Source organism: Nansenia antarctica (genome assembly GCF_963989245.1).
Source record: "Nansenia antarctica genome assembly, chromosome: 13".
NCBI classification, from domain to species: domain Eukaryota; kingdom Metazoa; phylum Chordata; class Actinopteri; order Argentiniformes; family Microstomatidae; genus Nansenia; species Nansenia antarctica.
In genome coordinates, this window is record NC_137683.1 from 18,346,560 (window position 1) to 18,353,428 (window position 6,869).

The 6,869-nt window shown below is 52.4% G+C and overlaps 1 pseudogene across 1 annotated transcript in view; it reads right to left on the reverse strand.

Moving 5' to 3' along the window:
• The window catches only part of LOC308169354 (serine/threonine-protein kinase DCLK2-like), an 18,031-nt pseudogene extending 12,387 nt beyond the window's left edge, over positions 1-5,644 (reverse strand). Inside the window, exons 1-2 of the transcript in view lie at positions 5,236-5,644; positions 2,325-2,760 (exon numbers count right to left, since the gene is read on the reverse strand). The product of the transcript in view is annotated as a serine/threonine-protein kinase DCLK2-like (transcript). The remainder of the gene's footprint in view (positions 1-2,324; positions 2,761-5,235) is intronic.
• Positions 5,645-6,869: the final 1,225 nt, after the last annotated feature.

Sequence of the window (6,869 nt, forward strand, 5' to 3'; positions counted from 1 at the left end):
GTGGCTCTGAAGTGAAGCCACTGTTCTGCTACAGTACTCCACTAATGCTAAATGTGTGTGTGTGTGTGTGTGTGTGTGTGTGTGTGTGTGTGTGTGTGTGTGTGTGTGTGTGTGTGTGTGTGTGTGTGTGTGTGACAGATCTCTCAAGCACTCACGGCTGCCAGAGGCAAACGTGATTCGAATTCTGGGACATCCAGACTCTCTCAGACTGCTTAGTCAGTTACACACACATACACACACACACACACACACACACACACACACACACACAGAGGGAGCTGCTTTGGAAATGTCAAGAGGATTAAATACAAATAGTACATCAAAACAGATATTTAAACAAATATTTGCTGAATTAGAGAGAGCCAGGGAGAGAAGGAGGGAGAGATGGTTAAAGAGAAGGAGGGAGAGAAGGAGGGAGAGAAGGCGGGAGAGAAGGAGGGAGAGAAGGAGGGAGAGAAGGGGGGAGAGAAGGGGGGAGAGAAGGAGGGAGAGATGGATAAAGAGATGGATAAAGAGAAGGAGGAAGAGAAGGAGGAAGAGAAGGAGGGAAAGAAGGAGGGAGAGATAGAGGGAGAGAAGGGGGGAGAGAAGGAGGGGGAGAAGGGGGGAGAGAAGGAGGGAAAGAAGGAGAGAGAGATAGAGGGAGAGAAGGGGAGAGATGGAGAGAGAAGGAGGGAGAGATGGAGGGAGTGAAGGATGAAGAGAAATATGGAGTGAAGGAGGGAGAGAGGGAGGGAGAGAAGGAGGGAGAGGAGGAGGGAGAGAATGATGGAGAGAGGGAAGGAGAGAAGGAGGGAGAGGAGGAGGGAGAGAAGGAGGGAGAGGAGGAGGGAGAGAGAGAAACAGATGCACAGCAGCAGTACAGACATGCTAATGACTTCCAGTTGCTAGGGGAGACTGGCAGGATTTCTGTTTGGTTTGTCAGCGTACACACACACACACACACACACACACACACACACACACACACCAGACACACACACACACACACACACACACCAGACACACACACACACAGACACAGACACAGACACAGACACAGACACAGACACAGACACAGACACAGACACAGACACAGACACGCACACGAACACGCACACACACACACACACACACACACACACAGACAAACACATGCACACGCACACGCACACACGCACACACACACACACACACACACACACACACACACACAGCCCCCTGTGCGTCAGACCTCACACACACAAGTGTCTTTTGTGTGACTGGCTAAGTGCTATACACCGCATGTTCAGGTCCTCCCCCTCTCTCTATCTCTCCCTTTTCATCGCCTTCCCTATCTCCCTCTCTCTCTCTCTCTCTCCACCCCCTTCCCTCTCCCCCTCATTCTCTCTCTCTCCTTCTCTCTCTCTTTCTCTCCCTCTCTCACCCTCCCTCCCTCTCTCCCTCCTTCTCTTCTATGTGTGAACAGACCAGTCTTTCAGGCTTTCCCTCCTTTTCTGCAGAAGGAGGTATGCAGCATACAAATGACTCTGTCCCCCCTCCCTCCCTCTCTTCTCCTCCCTGCCTCCCTCTCTTCTCCCCCCTCCCTCCCTCTCTTCTCCTCCCTCCATCTCTCTCTTCTCCTCCACCTCGCTCCCCCTCTCCTCTCTTCTTCTCTACCCTTTCTTCACAACCCCTTTCCTATCTTCTCCTTTACCCTTCCCTCACGCACCCTCTCCTCTCCTGTCCTCTACCCCTCCCCCCTCCCTCCCTCCCCCTCTCCTCTCCTCCCCTGCCCTCCAGTCTGCCGTCCTCTCCTCCTGTCATCTCTCTCCACAGGTCCTCTCATTTTCTTCCCTTCCTTCTCTTTTCTTCCCCCTCTCCTCACCTCCGCTGGACTGCACAGTGTGTGTGTGTGTGTGTGTGTGTGTGTGTGTGTGTATGTGAGAGTGAGAGTGAGAGAGGTGGGGGGGACTAGTTGCCATGGTAGCAACACTGCAGCACTAGTCTAGCCTCCTCTGAGTTGGATGAACAAACTGAAAGGACAGACCCTGAGCTCACACACACACACAGAAATACTACTCAGTCTCCTAATCTAACATGGTTAAGTGTACTTGCTGAGAGACAGACAGACAGACAGACAATCAGGCAGACAGACAGACAGATAACCAGACAGACAGACAGACAGACAGACAATCATGCAGACAGACAGACAGATAACCAGACAGATAGACAGACAGATAACCAGACAGACAGATAACCAGACAGAGAGACACACAGACAGACATTCACATTCCTCCCATTTTAGAGCTGAAAAAAACCTCCCTCCATGCATTCAACCTCCTCCCCCCAGGTGCGTGTGTTACCTGCTTGCCGTCCAGCGTGTACAGCTTCTTCACGGCGCCAGAGTCCAGCTTGATGGCGTCCGTGATGTCGGCCAGCACCTGTTGGAAGGAGTGGGCCGTCTTCCTGTTCAGCAGGATGCGGACGGCCTTGCGCGGCTTGACGCCGCTGCGGATCACTGTCACCAGCTTGGGCCGGATGAAGTCCTTGCTCTCCCTCTGCTCCGCCCGCTCTGCAAACAACGCCGACGTCGCCTTCTGCCCCCCTCCGCTGCCACCGCCTCCGGCCCGGGCACGGACCGCACCCCCCCGACTGCCCCGCCGGTGGAGACCACACCTCCCGCGGTACCGCCCCCGCAGACAACGCCACCGCTGGCCCCGGGCTTCCAGTTAGGGTTGTTGATCTTGGCGTAGTCGACCTTACGGTATGGCTCGTTAGAGGCACAGACGTAACACTCACCTGGAGGGAGGGGAGGGGGGGGGAGTAGGGGGGGAGAGGGGGGAGAGGGGGGGAGGGAGGGGGAGGTGAAGGATCACATTATGCCTTCTCATTGTTTTCAAAGACATTTTATTTTCTTAGAAAGGGAGACCAGTGGAGGCTGGTGGAGGTAGAACGCCAGGGGAGGCTAGTGGAGGTAGAACGCCAGGGGAGGCTAGTGGAGGTAGAACGCCAGGGGAGGCTAGTGGAGGTAGAACACCAGGGGAGGCTGGTGGAGGTAGAACACCAGGGGAGGCTGGTGGAGGTAGAACACCAGGGGAGGCTGGTGGAGGTAGAACACCAGGGGAGGCTGGTGGAGGTAGAACACCAGGAGAGGCTGGGGGAGGTAGAACACCAGGAGAGGCTGGGGGAGGTAGAACACCAAGAGAGGCTGGGGGAGGTAGAACGTTTGTTTGACACCATTCCTCAGTTCATCCCGTTGCATTACAATGAGCCTGTCCTTTCTACCTCCACCAGCCTCCACCACCCTCCCCTAACGTGTGTTGTGTTTGTGTGTGTTCATTAGTGTGTGTTGTGTTAGTGTGTGATGTGTTAGTGTGTGTTGTGTTAGTGTGTTGTGTCTGGTCTGTATGGGCTGTAATAACATTTCCTCTTAGGAAGTCATTAGAGCACACACACACACACAGAGAGAGAGAGAGAGAGAGAGAGAGAGAGAGAGAGAGAGAGAGAGAGAGAGAGAGAGAGAGAGAGAGAGAGAGAGAGAGGAGAGAGAGAGAGATCAATACGGACTAAATGTTCCTCTTAGGAAGGAAATGAGGCAGAAACAGCTTGAGTCCATTATCAGGCACTGTAGCCATCACACGCACACACATACACACACACACACACACACACACACGCACACACACTCCTAAAAACTACCATATAAGGCTCTACACACCTCTCCTGCATGTCCAGGTGCAGCTCACGCCGCTTCGACCTTGCTGTATGTGTGTGTGTGTGTGTGTGTGTGTGTGTGTGTGAGTGTGTGTGCGTGTGTGTGTGCGTGTGCAAGTGTGTGTGTGTGTGTGTGTGTGTGTGTGTGTGTGTATGTGTGTGTGTGTGTGTGTCATTGGCAGGTATTCAAATCCTTAACCTGCGATTAGCTTCTCTCTCTAGAAGTCATATTGTCATACAGAGTCATAAGGACAGAGAGATTGTCACGTATTTTGCATAATCCACCGCTGCCTCTCTTCTCAAGGGGGAACCCAATTTCCGCCGATTCAGTCATGTCGAAATAATCACCAGAATACTGACGGTTTAGTTATCTTACGAAGTGGACTTAAAACCTGGATAATCAGCAGAATAAAACCCCGGGAATGAACATAAGGAGACGGGCGGAGTATAGAGAGAGAGAGAGAGAGAGAGAGAGAGAGAGAGAGAGAGAGAGAGAGAGAGAGAGAGAGAAAGAGAGGGTCCTTTTTTTGTGTGTGTGGGGGGGGGGGGGGGGGGGGATATACCAGCTTTGAAAAAAAAAATGTTTTAGTTCAATTCGATATCATTGCTTCATGATTTCTAGTCCCTTTTTTCTCCTTCCACCTAAAAGGAAACATGTCATTATAGAGAGAAATGGAGAGAGAGAGAGAGAGAGAGAGAGAGGGGAGAGAGAGAGAGAGAGAGAGAGAGAGAGAGAGAGAGAGAGAGGGAGAGAGAGAGGGAGAGAGAGAGAGAGAGGGAGAGAGAGAGAGAGAGAGAGAGAGGGAGAGAGAGAGAGAGAGAGGGAGAGAGAGAGAGAGAGAGAGGGAGAGAGAGAGAGAGAGGGAGAGAGAGAGAGAGAGGGAGAGAGAGAGAGGGAGAGAGAGAGAGAGAGAGAGAAGGAGAGAGAGAGAGAGAGAGAGAGAGAGAGAGAGAGAGGGAGAGGGAGAGGGAGAGAGGGGAGAGAGTCTATGGTCCTTGCCTAGAACATAAAATACCAAATTCCAAGAGAAAAATTCCAGAAGCCACCGGTGTTCCACGTGCTTTATCACAACCTTATCTCCACCCCGGGTCACGACTCACGTCCAGTCCGGCTCCAGAACGGCTGCCTACCGGGGATCAATGTATACAAGCGAGCCGATCCATTACCGGTACACGAGCCCCTCCCATCCTACACATGCGTGCGCCCCGTTTAGTGGAGCGGTGAGAGACGAACAGATACTATTATGACATTGATATTCAGTGTCTTAAGACATCTCAAGATGTTCTGTGTCTCCAAGACACAGAAAATATGGCTCTTATGCTCCATGTCTTAAGTGAGTGCATGAGTGCATGTCTTCAGGTTAGGTCTTAAGACGACTTAATAAGATCTTGACAGACAAAATGTCTTATTTTGGTTAATTAAGACTTCTTAAGACTTCTCAAGACAAGGTGATGGCTGGGTATGTATGATTCATACGTGTGTGTGTGTGTGTGTGTGTGTGTGTGGTGTGTGTGTGTGTCTGCCTGTGTGTGTGTGTGTGTGTGTGTGCTCCCTCCTACCTTCCTCTAGCTCGTCCATGCTGGTGATCTTCCGGGTCCCGTCCACCGTGTAGATGTTCCTCACGCCCTGCGGCAGGTGCAGGTTGTCCGCCAGCGAGCGGGTCAGCTCCATCAGCAGCGCGTCGTACGATCGGAGCCGGTCGCTGGACATGGCGTACACCAGCCCTTTGAAATACCGGTCACCGTTCCGGTAGAACCGGACCTTCCTCGCGCGCTTCTCCGAGGTGAGCGTCTGCAGGGTGCGCGTGCGGTAGTAGCTGCAGTTGGCGCTGTGCGCGGGGCTCGGGACCAGGCTGCTCCCCCGCGAGCCAGAACCGGTACCGGCCCCCCCGGTGCTCCGCGTGGACCGCCCGCGGCGAGCCTTGTCCCGCTCGTCGAAATGCTCCAGCTCGATCTTGTTCAGAGACATGATGGTGGCTGTCTGTTACCTTTACCGCAGATTCACTCACAGTTCTCCCGTTACCGAATCGGTAGGCTCTTTCTCACCATGAGGATGTTGGCTGTTCCAAGCTCGAGCCTGTGATCCACGCTGTATTGTCCGTTTCCTGCAACCACTATTGCGCTCACAACCCCTCCGTTAATCAGCACCGGCTATTCTCTAACTGGTGAGGGATGTAGCCTATTTCCCGGTAATGCCAGCTGCCTAGCCGTGAGCATGTCCCGTTAACCGTACAAAGCGCGCTCCTCCATGCAGACCCCTGCCGGTTGCCTCTGGGCAGGGCGAGGAGGGGTGACGACGGGACACGACGTCAAATCATCGACATCAACAGCTTTTACTCCAAAAGCCGAATCAATGAGTAGTTGTGCAATTACGGCTGTAACGTTGCAATGCACTTCGCTGCGCTGCGCTGATAATAATATTAATAATAATAATAATAATAATAATAATAATAATAATAACCTTTATTTGTATAGCACCTTTCCTGCAAACGTTGTAGCTCAAAGTGCTTTAATCATTATATAACCGTCATGTAACAATTTAGTCATTTAAAGGCAATATATATTAAAAAAAAAGATAATATGATAAATAATATCAATAAATAAATGATGATAGAAGACAACATCCACCGCGCGACGGTGTGTGCACGTTCTCACACCGATGACAGCGCCGTTAAAACTCACGAGACGGGCGGCTCTTAGAAATCGGTCGCTACGGGGCTCTGCGCTCTTGTCTCACACACGTCCGTCCGTGGCGTCGGTGGCGAGAGACTCCCGGGATCCCGACTGCGTCCAGAATTAGGAAGCAGAAACGTCACAGGTTCCAAAGCCAACCGGATTCCGTTCCTCCTGGCGTGGAGCTTTTTACGTTCTGGAGGACGACACGCGCCACCGGTTCCACGGCCGCAACGCAGCAGCCGCGAGACAGCATGGCTGCGGCAAGAGAGAGAGAGAGAGAATGGGAGAGAATGGGAGAGAGAGGGAGTGTGTGTGTGTGTGTGTGTGTGTGTGTGAGAGAGAGAGAGAGAGAGAGAGAGAGAGAGAGAGAGAGAGAGAGAATGGGAGAGAGTGTGTGTGTGTGTGTGTGTGTGTGAGAGAGAGAGAGTGTGTGTGCGTGTGTGTGAGAGAGAGATAGAGAGAGAGAGAGAGAGAGAGAGAGAGGGAGAGAGAGAGAGAGAGAGAGAGGGAGAGAGAGA